This window comes from Acinonyx jubatus, chromosome B1 (assembly GCF_027475565.1).
Source record: "Acinonyx jubatus isolate Ajub_Pintada_27869175 chromosome B1, VMU_Ajub_asm_v1.0, whole genome shotgun sequence".
NCBI lineage: Eukaryota > Metazoa > Chordata > Mammalia > Carnivora > Felidae > Acinonyx > Acinonyx jubatus.
Window position 1 is genome coordinate 155,596,891 of NC_069382.1, and position 27,220 is coordinate 155,624,110.

The 27,220-nt window shown below is 35.2% G+C and overlaps 1 long non-coding RNA gene across 1 annotated transcript; it reads left to right on the forward strand.

Moving 5' to 3' along the window:
• Positions 1–3,549: 3,549 nt before the first annotated feature.
• Positions 3,550–27,017, forward strand: LOC113598797 (uncharacterized). The gene is made up of 3 exons (XR_003419521.2): positions 3,550–3,835; positions 15,259–15,486; positions 26,514–27,017. It is a non-coding gene; the product is annotated as an uncharacterized LOC113598797 (long non-coding RNA).
• The last annotated feature ends 203 nt before the right edge of the window (positions 27,018–27,220 follow it).

Sequence of the window (27,220 nt, forward strand, 5' to 3'; positions counted from 1 at the left end):
ATAGTAGAGACAAATGAAACCAAAACAAATAATTAATCTGAAAAAAGACAGAAAAGAAGAAAAAGGAGAAGTAACAGAAGATGGAAAAATAGAAAACAAATACCTAGATTTTAGATTTATATCAAAACTACATGAACTTTAAGTGATCTAAATACGTTAATTAAAAGAGAAGAGAGTGTCAGAATAAATAAAATAGCAAGATGCAATTATATCCTATTAAAAGAATTCCACATTGAGGGGTGCCTGGGTGGCTCCATCGGTTAAGTGTCCGACTTCGGCTCAGGTCATGATCTCACAGTTCGTGAGTTCGAGCTCTGCATCGGGCTCTGTGCTGACAACTTGGAGCCTGAGGCCTGCTTCAGATTCTGTGACTCCCTCTTTCTCTGCCCCTCCCCTGCTCACACTCTGTCTCTGTCTCTCTCAAAAATAAATTTAAAAACGTTAGAAAAATTAAAAAATAAATAAATAAATAAAAGAATTCCACATTGAATACAGAGACTCAAATTTGTTACAAGTGAAAAGATGAAAAAATATATACCACACAAGCACTAATCAATAGAAAGCTAGAGCAGCTGTATTAATACCAGATAAGTAGACTTCAGAACAAAAAGATACAAAGGTACATCCTATAGTGAAAAAGATATAGTTCATTAAGAAGTCATAATAATCCTAAATGTCTATGCATCTAGTAACAAAATATCAAAATACATGAAACAAAAATGATGGAAGTTGAAGAATTAAAAGAAGACACAATTAGATCTGTGGGCTTCAATATTCCTCTCTTCATTCAATAAAACAAGTAGTGCCCCTGCCACAAATAAATTGGTAAGAACATGAATTTTAATAACATGAAAGAAATTGACATAATTGGCATTCTATTCAACAAAAGCTAAATACAATTTTTTCAAGTGTTTATAAAACATTCCCTAAGATTGATAATCTACTTTCATTTTTAAAAGTCTCTATACATTTAGAAGAATGAAAACAAGCAGAGTTTGTTTTCTAACAAAAAAAGATATCTGGAAAATCTCCAAATATTTGAAAATGAGAAACACGCATGTAAGTAACATACAAGTAAAAGAAAAAACTTAAAAGAGAAAACAGAAATATTTTGAAATGATGGAAAATGAAATACAATAGTTAAAAACTTAGAGATGCAGCTAAAGCACTGCTTAGAGGAAAATTTATAGCATTAAACATCAATATTAAAAAGGAAGAAATTTCACAAACCAAACATCTCATCTTCCACTTTAAAAAACTACAAATGAATATTAAGCCTAAAGTAGGCAGAAGGAAAAACATAAGGATAAGAATAGAAACTAATGACATAAAAAACAGATAAGCAGCAGAGAAAATCAACGAAGCCAAGCAATGTTTCTTTAAAATTCAAAATAATAAATAACCATTTATCTTAGGTCGAGATTTAAAAAAAAAAAGTCACCAATATTCAGACTGAAAAAAGTGACATCACTGTAAATACTACAGCCATGCAAAATAAAATAAATAAATAAAAGAATGTTACAAATAATTTTGTCAAAAAAATTAAGAATTCAGATAAAATGGACAAATTCAAAGATACGAATTTTCAAAGATCAATTATTATGTGTATTAGGTCTCTACACAATATATGGGTCTATATATGTTATAGAAATTGAATTTGTGATTTTAAAACTTCCCAAAAAGAAAATTCCAGGCTCATCCAGATAGGAAACAAAGTAAAACTTTCTTCATTCTCAGATGACATAATTGAGTCTGTCTTATACAGACTAAGAAATATACAAGACAACTACAAAAAGTCATTATAAATGTGTGTCGCAAGACTGTAGAACATAAGGTCAATACACTAAAATTGACTGCGTTTCTATTTTTTAGCATCCAAAAATTGACATTTTAAATCAAGAAAATAATACCACTTACAAATGGGATAATATTAAGTAATTTTATATTTGGCTTCTTTTGCCTATCATAATGTTTTAGCACTCCATATGTGTTGCTGAATTTATCAGTAATTTGTTCCCTTTTGCTACCGAATAGTACTGTTATGTAGCCAAAACAACATTTGTTCATTAATTTATCAGATGATGGGCATATGGGATGTTTTGAGTTTGGGGTTTTACTTTTACAAATGTAAAACTCTTTATGTAAATATATATGATTATCACTTATAGGTAAATACGTAGAAAAGAGATCTCTGGGTCATATAGTTAAGTCTACTATAAACTCTGTAATGTATTTCTAAGTGATTTTATAATTTGTTTGTGGCATTTTACATTCCCCCTAGCAATATGTAAAAGTTACAGTTGTTCCTCAATCTCACTAAAGCTTAATATTGCCAATCCTTCTCATTTTAGTTATTCTTATGGTTACCTAGTGGTATCTCAATGTACTTTTAATTTCATTTCACCAAAGATTAATTATTTTGAGCGTTTCATAATATTAAATAAAATATTAAATGACCACCAAAAAGAAAATTTAAAATATGACACAGCATTGTGTATGATTATTACAAACTATGTTAAAGGAAGCAGGGTAAATTTGTGGTCCATGCTATGATAATACTCAAGTAAAACTTTGTGACAATATGAATGGACCTAAAGGATTTTGTGCTAAGAGAAATAAGTCAGATAGAAAAAGACAACTACCACATGATTTCACTTGTTTGTGATATCTAAAAAAAAAAACAAAAACAAATGAACAAGCAAACAATAACAAAATAGAAAAAGATTTACAAATGCAGAGAACAAACTGTTAGTTGCCAGAGAGGGTGGGGGGAATGGACAAAATAAGTAAAGAAGATCAAGAGGAAAAAATTTCCATTTATGAAGTAAATAAGTCATAGGAATAAAAAGTACAGCACAGAGATTACAGTCACCAATATCGTTAAGAACTTTGTACAGTGGCAGATGGTAACTACACTTATTGTGGTGAGCACTGTGTGTAATACATGGAATTGTCAAATCACTGTTGTACACCTGAAATTAATTTAACATTGTATGTCAACTATACTTCAGTAAGAAATAATAATAAAATTTTTAAAAATTGCATGTGTTTCTGCATAAGAACGGGGATGAAATTAATTTCAATTAGTTGTTTTGCCAGGACTATAGTTACACAGCTTTTTACTTTTTCATATCATTTATATTTTCAAGGGTTGTAATGTGGTCATAATGTAGGTACAAGAGAGGGTGGGAAAGGGTGAATCTGATTCATGCAGGCTAACTATCCAAGGAATGTCTCAAGAATTAGGTAGCATATTTGATCAGACCTAAAAATGATGTGTTTGTTAGAGCTTGGATGTGTACCACTATGTTTTTGTGTCTCTAATCCTTCCAAAATGAAGATGAGGAAGACCCTCTTGCCAAGTAGACTGGGGACACCCCTGGGCCCTGAGGCCTTCCACCCAGCCCATCCCAAAGATGTCACAGTAGGCTCTTGTTCTCCTCCTGTGAAAGAATTCAAGGACAGACACAACACAGCGGGTGAGTCACACAAGCCAGAAAGATTATTACAGCGAAAGTACATGTTATGCCCAGAATTCATGATCCCAAAGACCACCAGGGAGCCGAGTCCAATGCAAAAGCAAAAGAGCCTTTATTCGAGCTAGCTCGAGCTCAATCCCCTACCTGCACCGACACAGCGGTGAGATACCGGGGAGAGAGAGCGAGTTTCAAAAGCACAAAGGTTTTATTGGGGTCTAGGGGCAGTTGGTGAGGTAATGGCTGTGGCCTCAGCCGATTGGCTGGGGAAGGGTCGGAGTCCTGTAACTCAAGGGGAGGAAGCATGGTCTGCCGGCGTAGGTCCGCCCCTTCATTACACTCTTGATTTGTGAGAGCAGGTAAGAGAGAGAGCTGCGTGCCCTGGGGTTTGGGTTTCTGTCTTTAATGGGCAGTTGTTAAGAAAGGGGAGGAATATTCATAACTTGAGACAGGGATTTCTTGCAAGCTGTTTCTTTCCTTACTTGGTCGCTGGTTTCCTGACATGGCAACCGCCACCCTGGGCCTGTCTGGTTGATCCAACTTCTTATGGCTTTGTTTTGGAGTGCTGCCAGGATGGGCTTCTGACTCCCAATAGCTGGCTATGACTTCCTCTTTTTTGACCTCCAGGCATCTTGTTAGAACCTAACTAACTGCCTCTAGCAACATCATTTACATTATAGAGCTGGCCCTAAATTAGCAGAAGCCTTAGAAAAACCTTGAGGCAGTTCATGGATGAAAAGAGTGGCAAGAAATGAGTAACTCAGAGGATCTTGCTCTCTGGTTTTCATTCCCACCTAAAACTCTTCTGAAGTCTTCAGGCCATAGACAGAACAAAAAGTCCAGAAAAACTTGTACAGCATTGACTAGTTTAATGAGTCTTATAAAACAAATGGATAATTGATTCCACACATCAGTTGGTGAAGTCTAAAAGGATGAGATGTTCACCTTTTTCCTTCTTAAGTTGCCTCACTGGTCAGAAGTGTTCCAGATTCAGAAGCAATCTATGTATTGCTTCTGAAATACATAGCAATACTATGAACATGTATTCATAGTATTGAAATTTGCTACATGTTTGAAATTTGCTACATTATTTTTTTTCCTTGTTTCATCTACTAGTCATCGGCCTACGTTGCACAGACTCCTATCACTTACTTGCATCTCCTGTTCATAGTTCTGTAGGCTTTTCTGTATCTCTTGGCTTTGTTTGGACTTGCTTTGAATCTATAAACATCCTCATATATAGTCCTAGGGGAAGTGTAACTTTGTTCAATCATACGTGATGAAGCACTTGTCATTTTCTTTTTTTTTTTTTTTAATTTTTTTTCAATGTTTATTTAGTTTTGGGACAGAGAGAGACGGAGCATGAACGGGGGAGGGGCAGAGAGAGAGAGAGACACAGAATCAGAAACAGGCTCCAGGCTCTGAGCCATCAGCCCAGAGCCTGACGCGGGGCTCGAACTCACGGACCGCGAGATCATGACCTGGCTGAAGTCGGACACTTAACCGACTGAGCCACCCAGGCGCCCCAGCACTTGTCATTTTCTAATGTACTCTTTTTTTAATACCTACCACTAAGCCAATCACTTTACATTGTTTTGCCATCTCTTTGCCTCCTTCCGTGCATTCTAAATCCTTTCATTTATTCTCTGTTCATTCCTCCAGCTCATTTTTTTAACTTCTCAGCTCAGTAATTGAAACTATGTGGCAAATTTCCTTAATTTTTTAATATCTCCTGTAAGTTGCACAGAAGTCCACTCGATCATGCACGTTTATTACATTTCTGTCATTTATTTCTGCCTTAATCCTATTCTTTGATTTTCTGCATTATTAATGTTGTTGTTATAGTTCTTTATCACTCTTCAAAAGAAGTTCTAATATTCCTTTCTCAATTCCTTTTCTTTCTCTCTGCCAATAATTTACCGAAACACTCATATTGGTGTGTGTGTGTTCTTTTTTTTTAATATTGATTTATTTTTGAGAGAGAGAGAGAGAGAGGAGAGAGAGAGCGCACATGAATGGGGGAGGGGGAGAGAGAGGGAGACACAGAATCTGAAGCAGGCTCCAGGCTCAGAGCTGTCAGTGCAGAGCCCGATGCGGGGCTTGAACTCACAAATTGCGAGATCATGACCTGAGCTGAAGTAGGATGTTTAAATGACTAATCCACCCAGGCACCCCTCATCTTGGTGTTTTGAAAGCCTACTTACATCAAAGATAACAAAACTTTATATTAATTAACTTTAATTTTAAAGATATGCCAAAGAAAGAAGACATCCAAATGGCTAACAGACACATGAAAAGATGCTCAACATCACTCATCATCAGAGAAATACAAATCAAAACCAAATTGAAATACAACCTGATGCCAGTAAGAATGGCTAAAATTAACAACTCAGGAAACAACACATGTTGGCAAGGATGTGGAGTAAGGGGAATGCAATTGGTGGGAATGCAAAATGGTGCAGCCAAACTGGAAAACAGTGTGGAGGTTTCTCAAAAAATTAAAAATAGAATTACCCTATGATCCAGCAATAGCTATACTAAGAATTTATCCAAAGGATACAAGAGTGCTGATTCATAGGGGTGCATGTACCTCAATGTTTATAGCAGTGCTATCTATAATAGCCAAATTATGTAAAGAGCCCAAATGTCCATCAACAGATGAATGGATAAAGAAGATGTGATATATATGTGTATATACACATATATACCATAGAATACTATTTGGCAATGAAAAAGAATGAAATCCTGCCATTTGCAACAACGTGGATGGAACTGGAGGGTATTTTGCTAAGTGAAATAAGTCAGTCAGAGAAAGACAGATATCATATAATTTCACTCATATGTGGAATTTGAGAAGCTTAACAGAAGACCATGGGGGAAGGGAAGGAAAAAATGTTTCAAACAGAGAGGGAGGCAAACCATAAGAAACTCTTAAATATAGAGAATAAACTGAGGGTTGATGGGGGTGGGGGGTGGAGAAAATGAGTGATGGGCATTGAGGAAGGCACTTGGGATGAGCACTGAATGTTGTATGTAAGTGATGAATCACAGGAATCTACTCCCGATTAGCTAACTGTATGTTAGCTAATAACAATAAATTATATATTAAAAATAAATAAATACATAAATACATAAATACATACATACATACATAAATGCCAAAGAGGAATCTTAAGTAGCCTAGAAGACTGGTGGATGGGAAAGACATTTCCAAAAGTTTGGAAAGATGATTTTCATAAATTTTGCTATAACTCTATAAGATTTTCACCTGAATTAATCATTTTTAATTCATATATGTACTTTTTATTTCAAGATTACTTCAGAATCCACATGCTTCCTAATCAGATCCCTCCATTAAGCCTAATGATAGTTGCTTGTCACTCATTCTTATAAATACAACACATCTACTTTATCTAGAATAAGGCTTCAAAACTTAGTTCTCTCCTCTGCATCACTGTAACTTGCTCCTATAGATTTCTCCTTTTCATATAAATTTCTTTACTTTTTATTTTTTGTGATTTGGGCATGGACATAAATTCTTGTCTTCTAGTCCTTCCAGCTAGAATACCATAAGGGCACATTTCAATACATAGTTTCTTACTCTTCAAAGTTATCCACATAAACCCCATAAATTCTTTAAAATTTTTAAATCCTTGTGTGTGTATGTGTGTGTGCATATGCACGCACGTTTAATAGCCATAGCTTCAAATGAACCTCTTTGTGACTAGATTTTTCTATTGAGAGTAGGATAGAGGAGAGAGTTGCCTGAGGAATTCAGCCCTATGGATCATGTTATTAAAATTTACCATTCAAATGGTAGCATAATGTAGGAAAAGAGAGGATAGTGAGGAAGGTTAAATTACTCCTCATCTTTAAGTTTGAATTAAAAGTGCTACAAAGTTCAATGACAGCTTTCATGAGAAGAAACAATAAATTTCATCCTATCAAAGTAGAGACTCAAACCTGAGATATTTGACATTCAAGAGATAAATCTTGACATTCAGAAGACAATAAATCTTGGTATCTTCATAAATGTGGAAATGGGACTACAGACTCAGTTTTTTTCAAACCTCACTTCCAAGGAAAAAGCACATTTTTCCTATATGTAGATTTCAAATTAATTACCTCTTCCACGTGTACAAAATTGGTTTTTATCTACTTTTTCATGAAGTGTAAAGTGTTTGGGACCTCAAGTCATTTATTTTAGTAGTGACAATGAACAGAAGCCCAAAGAGCACCTGAGTTCCACTTGGCTAAGTGTCTATATCAGTGAGAGGCTCTAGTGTCTCAACACATGGAGTTCAAATCTGTGCTTAATCCAAATAATAAGTTTTTGCATGACACAACCTTAGGGTCACTGGAGAATTGTTGAAATCTCAAATGTTAAATCCACCATTGTCAAAGGACTATTTGAAATACTGATTCAAACCTCCCTAATGTATGTGCTTTGTGCTGTAATTATGTGACAAATCAAACTCCTGGAACAATGTTTGGAAACTAAAAACTAAACTGTTTTTCCAATTAAAGTGAAAACTGGAAAATATTAAGGAAGAAGAAAATCCCTATTTTATTCTCTTTCCTGGTTCTCAAAACTATCATGAATTTCTTAATATTGTACAGTATAAAACTTGAAAAACTAAGAAATGAGTATGCACACTCATCCCCCCACCCCCAACTTCCAAAGTAAATCAAACCTATCCATTCTAGATTTTTAGGAGAGAAAATTCAGTCATGAAGATATTTAGAAATTAACCCAACTTGGCAGACAAAGATGAGCCATCAGATTTTCTGATTTCTGTTCAAGAGAAGAACCATCTGTCCTCAAGCCAACTATAATATGTGATCTGCATGTAGCTTCATCCAGACTAGCTATGTCTGTAATGTCACCCTATCATGGTAAACACCACTCTAAACTGCCTTTTCTGTCATTGTTAACACTTCTATCAGACACTTTGAAGACTGCTGTAGAAAAACATTTGTTGAACTTCTAGCTCACACAAATACTGTTGGGACCTGGGAAATGGTTTCACAGTTAAATATAGCGTTTCAAAAAGAAAAAAAAAGTCATTCATAAGAAATAAAAGCACGCTCTCTCTCTCACTCTCCTATTCCACCTCCATCTCTTTGTAGACCAATTCTGTGAAGTTTGGCTAAGGTAGTCTTTGTATTCATGCATAATGGCTCTAAGTAAAGTTCTCCTACAGTTTTTTTTTCCAAAACTTGGCTTCTTAAACGAAGCATTATATAATACAGGAGTAATGGAGGCTTTTGAAAGTAATTTGGGATTTAGGTTAAGAAATGGCAAAATTAAGATTTGAAAATTACATACTCATCATACCTGTTTTTAGCTCAGTTTTCTGGTCATGAATCTTTATTCTGCTTTTAAAAGAAAACCACATGTTGAGGAGAGATATGTATAAGACGCAAATTGAGTTTTATGTGGCCTCCTACTATACTTTGAAATATAGTTTCAGTGTATAAAATATGGCACTTGTGTGCCATTATTTTAAATTCACCCCCAAGATTACTGCCTACCCTTATGTCCAATTTTATTTAAATTAAGGATGATGAAAGTTCCCAACACCTATATTTTGTTTGGAAAAAGAATGGTAAAAGTTTGAGTGACTGCTGTTTGAAATAATTCATCTTCCCAAGTTACTAATGTATTATTAAGAAGTGGCTTATTCAGGGGGCACCTGGGTGGCTCAGTCGGTTGAGCGTCCAACTTCAGCTCAGGTCATGATCACGCAGTTTGTGAATTCGAGCCCCGCATCAGGCTCTGTGCTGACAGCTCAGAGCCTGGAGCCTGCTTCAGATTCTGTGTCTCCCTCTCTCTGACCCTTCCCTGCTCATGCTCTGTCTCTGTCTCTCAAAAATGAATAAACATTAAAAAATTAAAAAAAAAAAAGAAGTGGCTTATCCAGGAAATAAAGTAATATTTGCATTGTTGTTACTGAAGATTTGTTTGTTTCCAAACCCATGTGAAAATCTCAATCACTGGAGAATTCCTCAAAATGTAGATTTCAGGGCTTCAATTTCAGACATATGAAGAATCTCCAGAAATGGAGTGCTATCATTTGTGTTATCTTAAGATGCTCACCCAAATAATTCTGAAGTTCAGAAGGTTGGAGAACCACTTGACTACAATTTATTGGACAAAAATTTGAGGAGCTAATACTTACGGGTTTTCCATAGTAATAAGTATCAATAAGTATCAGTAATAAGTATGCATTCTACTATGAAGAAATAATTTGATATGCTTAAATGAAAACCGTTTTATATCTTTTTTTCTGATTCACGCATGCATTAAAACCTTAATAAGGTGAATTTTAAATATGTCTAATCTAGTAAATAAACTATGATCTCTAAAATGGAAGATGTAAAGCATAGGTTCAATGTTTGTAAGAACATATGCTGTGAACAATAAAAATTCCAATTAAAATTGAAAATATTACCCCAAGCTAGTATCTTTTGGCAGTAATTCTTATTTTAATCAAATGCATCAATTTTTTATAGCTTAGTAGAAAAGCATATCATGTTTTATATATGTATATGTGTTTTTATAGCATTTCATGAGTCTAAATGGCCTCTAAAGTAGACATTATGCTATTATCTCCTGTATAAATTTTCAGAATATTTGAGAAGAAAGAGGTGCTTCCTTTACAAATCCTAGTTGTTTTTCTCTGAATTGTTTTTGAGACTTATTGTGCATAAAACTTGCAGGACTGTATCTTTGTCTTCTGGGCTCTGTGCAAGACAAACATAGTGACATATGTGTTCTCATTTGTCTGTGTATCAAGGAACACATATGGTGCCCACTCAGGAAGAGAACTTTGTGCTGAAGATTTGGTGGTAAGGAAATCAGAGACACTCCCTACCCTAAGAGAGTTTACCTCCTTATGAGGAAGATAGACATAAAACCTTGGGAAATTATGAATGAAATAAATTCCACCAAGGAGAAATGACAAGTATGAACAGGGCAGGTATTACTGCATAATGGATGTGAAAGAAGAATCCCAAAGGATGAGTAGGAGTTACCTAGTTATCTGGGCAAAGAGAGTTCAAGGCAGAAAAATAAGATGTGGTTAGAGGAGGGCCCAGCATGCTACTTTGTTGAATTGATCTTGAATAGTAGGTGATGGTAGAAATGATGGTGGGCTCTGAAGGAACACAGCTTTGGTTCTAATCCTAACTCTCCTACCACTACTGAGTCATGCCTTCATGCAGATTGACTAATTTCTAAAAAGTTCCTCATCTATTAAATGAAGTTTATAATAGGGCTGTAGTGAAGACGAAAGGATCAAATAACAGCTAAATGACTATAGAAAACAAAATTAATACTTGCTTATGCATAGTGATATATAACCTTACCTTGTTTAATACGTAAATTCCTAATACAATTCCTAACTCAGGAACTGGGCTCCAATTCCAGGGCTCTCTACACAGCACTGCTCTGTCAGGTACTATGGATGGGCTCCTGCAGAAAGGCTTTATAAACACATTATTGCTATTCAAGATTTGGCAGAGGAGAAAATTAGAGGAGGAAATTGAAAATATCATAGTCTTTTTTTCCATGTTCAAAAATGTTGGACAGTGTTTCATGGGGAAAAAAAGTTTCCTATAAATTTTAGATGTTGGAAAAGAAAAAGTGGCTCATAGATTTTAGAAAGTAAAGATGGATTTAAGAGTAGGAAGTAGCAGGATGGCAAATGAAATTAACTTGGGTAAATGACTCAGAGGGTGGTTGGCAAAAATGATCTTAATTGTTCTTATGCACAGATTATCACTGGGAAAAATATAAAAATTAGATTTGAAAGTGATTGGATTGTTTTATGAGCTTCAAGCAATAATTTTTTAATCAAACCTCATGATGCAGGAAGTAAACTGATCATTCAGAGATCAGAATGACATTTATGGGCTTGAGAGATTTCTATCTGTCTCTGAAACTGGCTGAGTGGGCACTACCATAGGTGGAACTTAGTAAAATGATTTATTACCCAATGTAGTACATAGCTCTTATTATTGCTAATTAATCATTAGGGGCAAATAGAAGACGCTATTTTCTGATACTAATTCAAATTTCTTAAATTAATAGTTTTGAAGAGAATCAGATGTAGAATTAATGTATAAGGTGTAAGATTTAACACTCCCCAAATTTTTAAAAATAGATAAATAGGGTTTCATAGGTTTCCAGGCCATACATTGTATTAGGCATTAAGATCTATTATGGGTTGAATTGCATTCCCAAAAATTCATATGTTGAAATCCTAACCTTAGAATGTGACTTTATTTGGAAATAGGGTCATTGTAGACATAATCAGTTAAGATGAAGTCACACTGGAGTAGGGTGGGCCCAATCCAATATAAAAAAGTATTCTTGCGGCTCCTGGGTGGCTCAGTCGGTTAAGCGTCCGACTTGGACTAAGGTCATCATCTCGTGGTTTGTGAGTTCAAGCCCCGCGTGGGGCTCCGCGCTGACAGCTCTGAGCCTGGAGCCTGCTTTGGATTCTGTGTCTCCTCTACTCTCTGCCCCTCCCCTGCTCACGCTCTATCTCGCTCTGTCTCTCAATAATAAATAAACGTTAAAAAAATTTTTTTAAAGGTATTCTTATAAAAAGGAGAAATTTGGACACACACACACACACACACACACACACAACACAGAGAACTTTGTGAAGATAAAGGAAGAGATTGGTGTGATGTTTCTACAAGCCAAAGAACACCAAAGAGTCCCAGCAAACCACCAGAAGCAGGGGGAGAGGCATGGAAAGGAATTCTTCCTCACAGCTCTCAAAAGGAACTGACACTGCCAACACCTTACTCTTAGATTTGTGGCCTCCAGAACTGTGAGGCAACAAGTTCCTGTTATTTAAGCTACCCAGTTTGTGCTTCTTTGTTATAGTAGCCCTAGTAAGCTAACACAGGATTGGAGCAGGGAATTCCCCACCCTCATGGTGCCTATGTTCGTTCCAGTTGTGGGCAATAAAGCAGCAAACTTTTCTGTATCTCAACCTCAAAAGAACTTGTAGGGTTGTTTTCTAATGAACAAAATTATATATTTGTAGCTAAAAGAACAAAATGAAAGTAAGTGAATCCAAAAGAATTCATTTATTAGTCAAAACCATAAGTAGTCTGTGCTTTGTGCTGGGTTTTCTCCACTTACTCTTCCAGAACTATGCCTAACCCTTCTCTGTGTTTTGCTTGCTAAACTTTATGGTCTGCATCAGTCAAGATCTCTTCCACTCTATTTTCCAGGTGCATTCAACCAATGGGAGTCACTGAAAGGAGAGCAGGGTTCAGGAGAGAGTCCATTAACTTCTCACTAGTGGTCTGCAGTGTTGTCAATGGCTAAAATCCTCTCCACCTAATCATTAGTCAGGTGCCTCCTCTCAGTGAGTTCCAGTAATGTTATTCCCTTATTTCCCCCTTAAAACTAGCTCATGGTAACCATTTCATAATAATTGTTGCTAATTCCCAGGAGCTTTATCCTTTCTCATTGTTACCCTTAACTTCTCCCTTAGAAATAATCCCATTTTCATACTTTCTTTAATGACCTCTTTAACTATCAGTGATTTCTTGCTAACACCATGGCTGATAACAAGAAATTTTCCTGGAATATTCCCAGGAAATAGACTCTAAAATTTGGGTTTTAGGACTGATGTCTCACATATTTGATGAGCATGCAGATTATTTGCTAAGGGACAATAAGATCTCATGATTGTAGTAGCACCACAGTTACTCAAATTATCACAGGTGGCATGAGATGAGGTGCACTGGAAAAAGGCTTTGAGAGCTCAATTTTCTATGGCATTTAGTTGCTATGTTGACATTGCTAATGTAAAAATCTGGAATATACTTGTTATTTCTAACTAAGCACACACACACAAATTAACTCAAAGCCTGACATTCCTTTTCAAAGTGCAGAAAGCCTCTATGAAGCTTTTTCACACATGACTGTGGATCAGATACAAAGCCTGATTGTTAGTGCTATAGAGATGCAACACCAGTTAAACGTACAATTTCCTCAGATTTTTGATGCTAACTTCAAAGTTCCTAGTAGAACCTTGAAAATTGGGATGGGGAGTTTTGGTCAGTGTATCTGCTTGTCCACTCGCTGTGAACATCTGAAAGGAGAGATAGATGACTCGATGTAAAAATCTACATTAATTCATAGTCCATAGATAACAGGTTAGTTGTTGGTCATGGTACTGGAAAAATGATTGGAAAATAAGTGACAAGTATGAATCTACAAGAGAGGATAGTGAATACACATTTCAGAGTATGAAAATATTCATGGGCCACATAAAATCTCTGCATTGAGGTGAAGGCACTCACCAATCAAGTGAATAGAATTACCTGTTGTGTGGATATAAGTTAGCTTTCTATCCTTGGTTGCTAAATTGCTTGTTTAATGGGCCCATTTACAAAGTGGCCACAGTGGCTGGGATGGAGGCTATGCATTGGGCTCAATAACATAGATAACATAGATTTCCCTTCACTAAGACTGAACTGCTCACAACTACTTGTTGAGTATTCAACATGCCAACAGCAGAAGTCCATGCTAGGCCCCCAGTACAACCACTTCCTGGAGAGCTAGCCATTCACTGGGTGAAAGTTGACCACGTTCGAGCCCTTTTGTCACAAAGACTGTTCTCATGGGAATATACTCATATGCCAGAAACAGATAACCTTTTGTGCTAGCAAAACTCTATCAATATTGTTGGGCAGGGACTAACAAAATGCCTTATTCTTTTTTAGGATACTTCAGTATCCTTAAAAAAATCACTTTTGCTGAGAGGAAACATTTTACAGTGAAAGAAATATAGCAAGCAGTGTGAAATTCTCAAGGTACTCTCTGATCTTATCATATTCCCCCAAAGAGCAGCTGGTTGACAAAGTGATAAATTAGCCACCAAAGGCTCAGAAATGACACTATGTAAGTGAAGACATCCTGTGAGCTTGTAGTTCTCTTCTATAGGATGCATAATAAACTTTAGGCCAGTAAACAATAAATAGCGCCATCTTCTCTATAGATAGACTGCATGAGCCTGGGAAACAAGGTGTGGATGTGGGAAAAGCTCTTCTCACTACTGAACCTAATAGTATGCTAGAAGGGACCTCAGTGTAGTTCAAAAGTCAATGCTTCCACCAGGGAACACAGTCATGATTCTATTGAAATAGAAACTGAGATTAACCTCAGGCTATCTTGGGCTCCTTATTTTAACAGGTAAAGACAGAGGTCAACGTTGTGGCTTGAATAATTAATTTGATTAACAAGGAGAAATTAGATTTCTTCCAACTAGTGGGGGCAACTCACTGTGGCACCTATTAATACAGCCATTCTTCTATCATTTGCCAGTGGGAAATTGGGGCAACACATCAAGACAAGACCATTAGAGATATGGCTTCTATAGAAGTGAAGATTTGGGTCACCCCATCAGAAAAAACTCATCAACTAATGATGGCAGAGAATAAAGGAAACATGAAACTGGTGATCAAAGAATGAAACTATAATTTCAACAAACCTTGTAACCTAAGCCTTATAGTCAGCTATAGAAGTGGACACTATGGTCAGCTATGTTCTCCATTAATCATTATTTTTCTCCCTTCCATCCACTATGGACATCTATACTATATATGAAGGGCACTGGTGCTCAATAATATCACAGTTAAAGCTCCTGGTGAGATTCTAGCTACACTGACATCTCCCCAAGGTGATATGATAGTTAGTAAGACTTTTTGTTTCCTTTATGTTTGGGGATTTTTTTCCTTTGTGTTTCAGATTTGTCTATCTAAAATGAAGAACTGGAATGAATGCCAACTAGAAAAAAAGGGATGGACTGTGCTGATTATTCTGCATTTACTATTACCTTTATGGATCTGTTCTTTGCACTGATCTTTACCCCAGAACTACATCACTTGGTATCTCTTGCCCTCTGACATTTTGCTGTTTTCAATCAATAAGAGGCATTACTATGGGAGAAAAGGAGTAAGAGGGCAAAGTTATCAGGTACTTATTTCTACCACACCTCAGCTCCCTCCTCCCAACCCATGATTTTGACAGTGGCCCTCCTCCTCTGTGTAAGTCCACTAATGCTGGGCAGGCCAGTTTTCACAGCAATAGTCATCACTTAGTTTTGCTCTTACCACTCTGTACCATTTCACATGAGACTTTGGAGTAGTAATGGCTCTCATTGTTGGGGGTCCTTGAATGCTTCACCAACCCTTTTTTGTTCTCTTAATTTTGCCTACATTTCCATAATTATTCTCTTTTATTAACTCATCCATTAACTTTCTAGTGTGCCTTCTGTTTTCTACTAGCACCCTAACAGACTAAACTCATGGTTGATAAATGTCTTTTGTTATTCCCTACTGTGTCCCAGGAATAGAAATTATCTTTAAAAAAAAATCAAGATTCCACCAGACACTACTGTGAAACATGTCTGACCAGCAGTGTGGACTGCACAGCCAAAAGAGAAGATATAGTCCCTGGAACAGATTCTTTAAGGGTAGTGATATATTGATATTGTGTTCTATAATCAAGATACTAAATATTTGGAAAGTTGCTATATTTATATCAACAAATTGGATCAAAACTCTATCTGCAATATGCCAAAGTAAGAAGAATTGATGAGAATAACATAATTACAAAGGTCACAAAATCCAGCATATGAGAATGAATAATAGAGAATCTTCTCACTTATATCTTTGAAAAGCTATTAGACTTTTTAGACCAGCATAATAGCTATCAGTTACTTGGCCAATTGAGATATATATATATATATATATATATATATATATATATATATATATATATGTAGATAGATAGGTAGGTAGATATTTTTGGGGGGTTTTGTTCCTATGCTACTTTAGAATAATGATAATGACCTATTTTATGAAGACTGAACTATTATCTTGAGTGTTGCTCTTTAAGAACCTACACAACTTATTCAAAATACTAACTAAAATCCTGTATATTTCTTTTCTTTTTTGGAACTGAAAGCGTGAAAAAGAAACCTTCAGAATATTACATGGAATCAATGACTACCACATATCAACTCTTATTGGCCATTGCCTTTGCCACCTACCCAATCCTTTTATTGAGAAACAGAGTTTTATGATTCACATTTAACCTCCCAGTTTTGCTCTTTAGGGGCTAAATGCAATATTGTTGAAACATACTCTTTGAATTTAATAAGAAAATGATCGATTTTAATGCTATCTCAGGAGAAAAAAGTGTAATGCTCAACACACTATAGTAAAAAGGAAGAGACAGGCTTCCGTAGCTGTTCATTGCAATTGAAAAAGCCTCCTATTTCTTCCTACATTCCAGACTAAGTCATCGCAGCAAACTTGTCGGCTTTAGCCAACTCGTGTTTTTATGTCTCAGCAGAGATGTGCTTCAAAGAAATCTCCCTTTGAAACCTGTGATAAAAAACTACTCAAAGCAAACTGAATCCATAATCAAATAACCTGTATTTTCTTTAAAAAAAAAAGAAAGGAAAACAGAGCTCTTATTTGCAATACATTTTTAATAGTATTTTGAGTAGCTTTACTATTTTTTTCCCTTGTGGGAATATATCAGACTCAGACATGCTCTGAAAGAACAATCTTCTCTCTAAATAATACATAGCTAATAACTGAATTTAAATAGAATAACATGGGAGCATTTGTCTGTATCAAGGGGTCTCTCCCCCCCAAAAAAAAGAAAAGAAAAAAAGAAAAATTCTCTAAAATAAAAAATCTATAGCTATTATTTTTAAGCATTTCTAATGGCCAGGAAGGACTCATAATGCAAATTTTAGTTGCTAGTGTGGGCCACAGACCCTACCCCCCAAACTCATTCCCCACTCCTCAATCTAACCCTTTGCTACCTCTACCTATATGGTCCACATACCTCAAATTCTGGTTCAATTTGGACTAAATAAACAGCATATGCAGATACATGTCATGTGCTAGTATCTGAGTTGATATGTGGGAAATACTAGCACTAATGTTGAGAACAAAGTAGCATGTCCCTAACAGTGAATGAATGCATGAATGAATAAACAAATAATACACTACAGATTGAACTTGAATTTAAACCCTATAAAGAATAATGTTGATAAATCAATACTTGAAACAATACAGAAAAGTCTTTTTTTATTATTCTGAATTTGTGATCATTTATAGAAAATTAAGGAGGGGGCCTGGGTGGCTCAGTCAGTTGGGTGTCCAACTTCGGCTCAGGTCATGATCTCACGGCTCCTGGGTTTTGGCCTTGCATCAGGCTCTGTGCTGACACCTTGGAGCCTGGAGCCTGCTTTCAATTCTGTGTCTCCTCTCTCTCTGCCCCTCTGCGGCTCATGCTCTGTCTCTCTCTGTCTCTCAACAATAAACATTAAAAAAAAAGTTTTAAATAAAAACAAAAAAAGAAAATTAAGGAGGATTTGACAGCAAACAACTCATGTGTACTTCAGAGAAAGAACAATTTTACCACTCATTGGTTTCAAAATTATAAAGTTTTGTTTTATTTTAATGAAGAACACAAAATCACAAATACTGCAACTGATACCAAAGATGAACAAAATTATAACAAAAATAACAGAAATTTGTGTGCAAGGAAGCTAATGGAACAGAAATAGAATCCCGAAAAAGACCCAAACACATATGATCACTTGATTTATGTAGTGCATGACTGTAATTCAAACTAAAAGGGCAGTCTTTTCAATAAGTTGTGCTGATCCATTAAGATATCTCTCGAGGAAAAAAAAATGAAATTAACCCTTACCTCACAACATACACAAAAGTAATTTGATACAGATCATAGTCCTAATTGTGAAAAGAAAAACAAAAGGCTTCTAGATGAAAACAGAAGACAATATCTTTTTCATCTCAGATAGGCAAGATTTCTTAAACAGGACACAAGAGCACTAGCTATTAAAAAACTGTTGAATTAAAAAGTTCTGCCATCAGTCAAAATACATCAAAAATACAAGAGAAAAAAATGCCAAGCTATAGACTGGGAGAAGATATTCCCAATATTTAGGTGCAGCCAAGGACTTGGAGTCAGAATCCTATAAGTCAATAAAATACTAACAACCTATTTTATAAATAAATAAAACTTGAAAGGGAACATTACCAAAAGTGATGTGCAAAAGGACAATAAGCATATGAAAAGATACTCAGTATCATTTGTCATCACAGAAATGCAAATTGAAATCACAATAAGACATTACATCCCACAGGAATGGCTAAAATTATACATTATATATATATATATATATATATATATATATATATATATATATTATTCACAAAACCAACGTTTACTGTTATCAAGTGTTGGTGGATATGGAGCAATGAAACTCATATATTTTTGATGGGATTGTAAACTGGCACATACATTTTGGAAAAAGGTTATAATAACATATGCACACACATACACACACACACGCGATATTACTGAAAATTTAAATAAGTTTCAAGAGGAAATGCCTGCTTTTGACCATAAAATGGCATGTATAGGACTGTTATGAATATTCATGTCAGTGTTGTTTACAAAAATCAAAAGCTGGACAAAATCCAAATGCCCAACAACTGTAGAATGAACAAATGAAAATCACCAACACGATGAAAAAAAATTAACTGTATCTACAGACAAAACATGAATACATCTCACACACATCAAATTGAGCTAAAGAAGCCAGAAAAAAGCATATATACTATATTTAATTAATACAAAGTTGGCAAAACTAATCTATGATGATAGAGATTAATACAGCAGTTATCCTTTGCAAAAATCCTCAACAAGATACTAGCAAACTGGATCCAACAATATATTAAGACAATTATTCACCACAAACAAGTGGGATTTATACCTAGGATGCAGGGCTGGTTCAATATCTACAAAACCATCAATGTGATACATCACATTAGTAAAAGAAAGGACAAGAACCACATGATCTTCTGAATAGATGCAGAGAAAGCATTTGACAAAATACAGCACCCTTTCTTGATAAAAAAAACCTTCAAGAAAGAAGGGATAGAAGGAACATACCTCAAGACCATAAAGGCCATATACAAAAGACCCACTGCTAATATCATCCTCAATGGGGAAAAACTGAGAGCTTTCCCCCATGGTCAGGAACATGATAGGGATGTCCATTCTCACCACTGTTATTTAACCTAGTATTGGAAGTTCTAGCCTCAGCACTCAGACAATACAAAGAAATAAAAGGCATCCAAATTGGCAAGGAGGAAGTCAAACTTTCACTCTTCACAGACAACATGACACTCTATATGGAAAACCCAAAAGATTCCACCAAAAATTTTCTAGAGCTCATCCATGAATTCAGCAAAGTCACACAATATAATATCAATGCACAGAAATTGGTTGCATTTCTATACATCAATAATGAAGCAGCAGAAAGAGAAATCAAGGAATCAATCCCATTTAAAATTGCACCAAAACTCATAAAATACTTAGGCATAAACCTAACCAAACAGATGAAAAATCTATACACTGAAAACTATAGAAAGCTTATGAAAGAAATTGAAGAAGACACACACACACAAAAATGGAAAAATATACCATGCTCCATATGTTAAAATGTTGATACTATCCAAAGCAATCTACATATTCAATGCAATCCATATCAAAATAACACCAACATTCTTCACAGAGCTAGAACAAACAATCCTAAAATTTGTATGGAACCACAAAAGACCCCGAATAGCCAAAGTAATCCTGAAAAAGAAAACCAAGGCTGGAGGCAGCACAATTCTTGACCTCAAGATGTATGACAAAGCTGTATTCATCAGGAGAGTATGGTACTGGCACATAAAACAGACACATAGATCAATGGAACAGAGTAGAGAACCCAGAAATGGACCCATACACATATGGCCAACTAATCTTTGACAAGGCAGGAAAGAATATCCAGTGGAATAAAGACAGTCTCTTCAGCAAATGGTGTTGGGAAAACTGGACAGCAATGTGCAGAAGAATGAAACTGGATCACTTTCTTATACCATACACAAATATAAACCCAAAATGGATGAAAGACCTAAACATAAGATAGGAGGCCATCAAAATCCTACATGAGAAAACAGGCAAAAACCTCTCTGATCTCAGCAACAGCAACTTCTTACTCAACATGTCTCTGGAGGCAAAGGAAGCAAAAGCAAAAATGAATTATTGGGACCTCATCAAGATAAAAAGCTTCTTCACAGTTAAGGAAACAATCAGCAAAACTAAAACACAAATGATGCAATGGGAGAAGAAATTTGCAAATGACATATCAGATAAAGGGTTAGTATCCAAAATCTATAAAGAACTTATCAAACTCAACTCCCAAAATACAAATAATCCAGTGAAGAAATGGACAAAAGACACGAATAGACACTTCTCCAAAGAAGACATCCAGATGGCTAACAGACACATGAAAAAATGCTCAGCATCATTCATCATCAGGGAAATAAAAATCAAAACCACAATGAGATACCACCTCACACCTGTCAGAATGGCTAAAATTAACCATTCAGGCAACAACAGATGTTGGTGAGGATACAGAGAAAGAGGAACCCTTTTGCACTACTGATGGGGATGTAAACTGGTGCAGCCACTCTTGAAAACAGTGTGGAGGTTCCTCAAAAAATTAAAAATAGAACTATTCCATGGCCCAGCAATTGCACTACTAGGTGTTTATACAAAGAATACAGGTTTTGAGGGGCACATGCACCCCAATGTTTATAACAGGAGTATCAACAATAGCCATAGTATGGAAAGAGCCCAAATGTCCATCAACAGTTGAATGGATAAAGAAGAGGTGGCATATATATATATATATATATATATATATATATATATATAATCGAGTATTACTTGGCAATCAAAAAGAATGAAATCTTGCCATTTGCAACAAGGTGGATGGAACTATAGGGCATTATGCTAAATGAAATTAGTCAGAGAAAAACAAATATCATATAACTTCACTCATATGTGGAATTTAAAATACAAAACAGATGAACAAAAGGGAAGGGAAGCAAAAAGAATATAAACACAGGGTGGGGGACAAAACATAAGAGACTCTAAAATACAGAGAACAAACTGAGGGTTGCTGGTGAGGTTGTGGGTGGGAGGTGCACTAAATAGGGAAGGGGAATTAAGGAAAACACTTGGGATGAGCAATGGGTGTTATATGTAGGGGATGAATCACTGGATTCTACTTCTGAAATCATTATTGCACTATATCCTAAATAACTTGGATGTAAATTAAAAACAAATAACATAAAATAGAAACAAAAATAGCTGTTATCCTTGAGTGTATACGAACAGAGAGGAAGGATGAGATAGCATGCTGGGTGTTGGAAATACTCACTTTGATGCAAGTGATAGTTTACCTGTGTGTATACATGTATAGAAAAGCAAGCGTTCACTGTTTGATAATATAGCAGATTTGATTAGCAGGTGATATAGCAGAATGGACATGTATTGACTTCTAACTATGCATATGTTATTTCATTCAATTCTCCCAATCATTTTTTGAAGGATATATTATTTCTCCTCCACAGATGATGAGTTGGCTATTTAAAGAGGTTAAATAATATAGCTAAGTCACTCAACAAATTAGTGTAGTTAGCATTCAAGTCCAGATCTCTGGGATTCCTAGATCCATAGTCTTAAAAAAATGAAAAAGAAATAACAACAACAACAACCATTCTACCTTATCCATACATCTTTTTAAGGCACGTTAATGATGTGTTTATGAACAGCCTAATCTTTATAGTTCCAAATGTACTTGAGAAGGGCTTAAGTGAGGCCTCTGACATATGGTAATTTGTAAACTTACTGAGACATGAATGTAAATCTCCAATCATTTAGTTAGGGATTTAGTCTGACTCAATATATAATTCTTAATGCTACATTGCCAATCTCTACCTATCATTTCAAATGCAATAGTTCTTATGAAATTGTTATTAAATAAATATTCATTGTAAATCTTCAATTTTCCAGGCACTGTTTTAGGTCCCAAAAAATTTATGCTACACATATAACAGGCTAACAATAATAGTATTTAAGAATTTGTTGAAGTAGTCCTAGTAAATGTCAAATATCTATGATAAGTATTTTTTGTTCCTTGTCTTTTACTATGAAATTATAGATGTGTTAAGAAAGAAAAAAATAAAGTCTCATTAGATTGTCTTTAAATAAACTTATTAAAATGTAAGCCATCACCGATATCATACTGGATGCTGTAATTCTGCTGTAGGGCCCAAATCTTCTGGTATGTTCTATTTTCCTTTTTTTGTACCTTACCAGCTGTAAGAACTTGCCTTTTCTATACCTTCCTTCAAATCAAAAACTTCTATCATATGTAAATAACCCCAACTCCTTTCCTAAGACCTTGAAACTCTGTTTCTTTTTGATGCAATAGCTATTAAAATGATCATACCTTATCAATTGGTGCCTTCATTTAGCTTGAAAAAATACACTGAAAATGTGTTTCTCAGTATTGCAATTCAAAATTTTACGTAAGTAAGCTGAGATTGAAGGACATGTAGATGAAGAAACTATGATGAAAATCCAAAACAGCTCTTTTTGGAGACAAATAGTGTTATTTTACAAGGTGATAAAATCATTATTTTTTCCACGTCTAAAAAAACACTCTATTTGAAAGCAATAAATAAAAATAAAAATAAAAATATACTATTTATGAAAATTAATCCAGATGTTTCAGATATAAATTTGAAATATAATAAAAAATCCTATAGTTTTGTTATTATTAAATCAGTAAAATTGTGAAATCCTTAAAAAATTTTTTTAAACTAAATTTTAAGAATAAATTTAGATAACTTATTCTGATATCTTACCATAGCTGCATCTTGACTCCATTTCTTTTTTTTTTAATTTTTTTTAATGTTTATTTTTGAGAGAGAAAGAGAGCATGAGCAGGGGAGGGGCAGAGACAGAGGGAGACACAGAATCCAAAGCAATCTCCAGGCTCTAGCTGTCAGCACAGAGTCCAATGCAGGGCTCAAACTCATGAACCCTGAGATCATGACCTGAGCTGAAGTCGTACGCTTAACCCACTGAACCACCCAGGTGCCCGTATTAACCCCATTTCTACTACAGGAACTGACATCCTTATATTTTAACAGTCTTCAGAATACATAATTTTATGGTAAATGCTTATAACACCAGAAATGGATGGGCATCAGAAAAAAATATTTTCAAAGGTTTGATGATTGAAATCATCAGAGGTTTAACTACTCAAGTAGCCATAATGAAAAATATTACTAATTAACTCAGCATTACTATACTTATTTTACATTTTAATATTATTTTAATTATGTAATACCTATGCAATAGGTACCATAATATAATAGGCTCATAATACTATATAACAGGCATACAAACTGTACTCTTTTTCTATAGTTTTTCTCAGACTTAAATTAAGTTTGGGCTTCAAACTACCTTCTAGGTTCTCATAACTCCTAACAAAGCTACCTCATGTTTTGTCCAAGATAAGACATTACACATATAATTACTAACAATGTGTCTTATAATCCATCCAAACAAGATTATTTGCTATTCCCTAATATTGCATGGTATTGTGATAGAAGCATGGCCTTTGGAGTCAAAACATCCAACTCAAATCCTACTTCATCTTATTCCTGCTCTGTTACCTTCGCCAAGTTATTGAGCCACTCCATTTTTTTCCCCTTATTCCCAAAAAAAGGGGGAGGGGAATAATATCTCTTTCACATTTTCGTGTAGCAGGATTAAAATTTAACACATAAAACTCAGATTCATAAAGAAAATGCAACTTCTTTATTTTTGTCTACCAATAATATAATAATTCTCTGAAAACTGAACCTATTGTAATGTGGAAAATAACTGTAATTGCTAAAGATTTCTTTAGGATTAAACTCAGACTTCTATCCCCCTTCTCAGGTCCTTTTCACAGTAGCTTCCAGGAATATAGAGGGAGAGATGTGGCTTAAGAAACCTTATGTTAAAGGATTGATTCAGGATGGCTCCCTTGATCTCTAGGATCATGGTTCTCATCCACTGGCTGGCATCCAAGACTGATACAGCTCAGAATCTGACAATGAGCTGGTAGAGAGTTTGGTGGTGCAATCTGGCTGATTAAACCTCATCTCCAACCTTCCTAGTACTTTCAATCCCCCTGAGAACTCAGTATGATTCATATGGATATGGATCCCTGGAGAGTAAAATTTACAAGAGCTGCTTTGTCCCTGCTTTGATTATTTCCTCTGGAAATTTACCTGTAAGCATCTTGGTCACTTCTCATTTGGTCTATGGCATTCAAGAACCCAGGGCAGCACAGTGTACAGGGGCATATGCAAGGAGTTCTCTTTCCAGAGGTCCCAATGTGGACCATTGGCAAAAGTCCCGTCCCACCCTTATTCAGTGGTATTTTATTTAATAAAATACCTTTGCCTTTCCCCTCCTCTTGTTCTCTTCCTTCTTCCAGACACCCACTGAGTCAGCATTGAAAGATTTTTTTCTTTCCTCCATATCAGATGTTCCTTTCTCTAGAGAAGGAAGTCTTACAGTTTGGTTATTCTAGGAGAAAGAGCACATCCACTACCTTATGGAAAAAACTCAATGATTTAAGTCCTTCTTAGTTCTTGAGATGTTCACTAAATGATAAATAAATTTGGAAATTCCTGTTTTCAAAAACACTTACTTGACTACAAAATCTTTTTTTTTTTTCACATTTAGAAGTCAAAACTGGCCTCATTTCTCCACTTTTCATTCCGTGTTAAATCTCACTACTACTCCAGGCATCTGAAACCCTGGGGCTAGCCAGAGCTAAAATCATGTGTTTAAAAAGACAAAAGAAATGAGCAATAAGAATTTCCCAAATTATCACCTTATTTCTATCCATAAATGTTCTGCTAGTTAAAATAGATTTCCCTCTATTGGTACATTTTTATATTACAAACTCCTTTAAGGGTCCTTCTCAAATATTAGTTCTTTCATGATCCTTATAAGTAGAGGTAATCTCAGTTATAACCAATATTTCTTGTATTTTGCTTTTATGGTGTTTTTCACTATCTCTCTTCATGTAACAGTTATATCTACCTTTTTCTCACTTGTTAGATCCTATGCTCCTTGTAAACGTGGACTATATATTGGATATAGTCTGACATAATAGGGAGACATGTCTAGCTCTTTTATGAGATCAGACAAGTGACTTAAATTCTCTACTAATAATAATATCTACCTTATAGCCTTGTGTAATTATTATTAAAAATATCAATACTATATGTGAAAAATCCCTGTATAGTATCAATTAGCAATTTACTCTCAAAAGATAATAATAAAGTCAATAATTAGAATACAGCACAGTTTTAAGAATAGTCTAGTCCACAGAGTAGACACTCCACTTCTATTCTATTAATATCCAGGAATGACTTTAATCCTTGAAACAAAGCTTCTAATATTGAGAATGCAAATATAATGAACTACGGTGAATGATGAAATTAATATTATTATTTATATTAAAAACAATTTAAATAATCCAGTGAACTGCAATCAAAATACTATGTACTTTTGTATAGGACCTCATAAAGTATGCAGTTTATTCCTTCTTTCAATAGTCGAATTTTTATTATGAGAGTAGTGACAAAAATAGAACCTTATCCTATATAATATTTTCCATAGAGGTTTCTTTATACAAAATATTGTCTTGCTTGTTGCTTTTTGCATTATAGTTAGGACAAGTTAGTTAGATTGGAAAATCTAAAATTCAGAGGTTGGGACATTTCCCCAAGGTCAATTACTGACTAGTTAGTAATGTGAATGGGTTAAGAGTCAGCGCCTCTCAATTTCTTGCTTCAATTCTTCCTTCATCAATCAGAAGCAATAAACTTGTAAAGCTGATATTTTGCTAATGAGAATGCCATTCAGTTTTAGAATATTTTAAAGAATGTTTTTCTGTTACTTATTAGTAATAATGAGAGTAGCAACAGTGTTTGTTTATTATGTGGGATTTGTGAGAAATAAATTTCCTGCTGTTCTAGGAATCTGGATGTACGCCTGCACCATCAATAACTGCTGATCAACCGTTTCTTTTGCTACCTTCACAGAAGAGATGAAGTTCCTGTCATCTGGGGACAGACCTTGGCATCAGGAATGCCAAAAGTCCCGTCCCACCCCTATTCAGTGGTATCTTCTCCTGCCCAAAGATATACCTCTGCAACATAACTTAAGGCTAATAGTCGCATCCTGTTCTGAAAAAGAGGAAACACTTGAAATACCATTCAGAGGTGATTAAATACCTGGCTGAATAAGGGAAAAAGTGTTTTCTCTTTCTCTGTTTTCCCCCTTCCTTCCTTCTTGTCCTTTTTCCCTCCTTCCCCCCTTCCTTCCTACCTTCCTTCCTTCTCTTCTCTCTTTCTCTTCACAAAAATTACAGAATTGTAAGCAAACAACAGGTATTATAATAACAGGATCAGAACAACCACAAGCCTTTAGAATGAGACCTTTCAATTATTTTGCATTAAAATTTTTTCAGCTTACCAAGATTTTCTCTCTGTATCTCTTTTCTTCTTTTTTCCCCCACAAACTAAGTGTTGAAAACATAAAAGATTTGAAAAACAATACCTAAACACATAATGCTTTAAAACATGATAAAATTGTGCTCACTTAGGCTTAAAGACTGCCTTCAAGACAAATTCTTTGTGCAAACACATCAGTTAGAATTCGACCCAACAAAAGTAAATTCTGT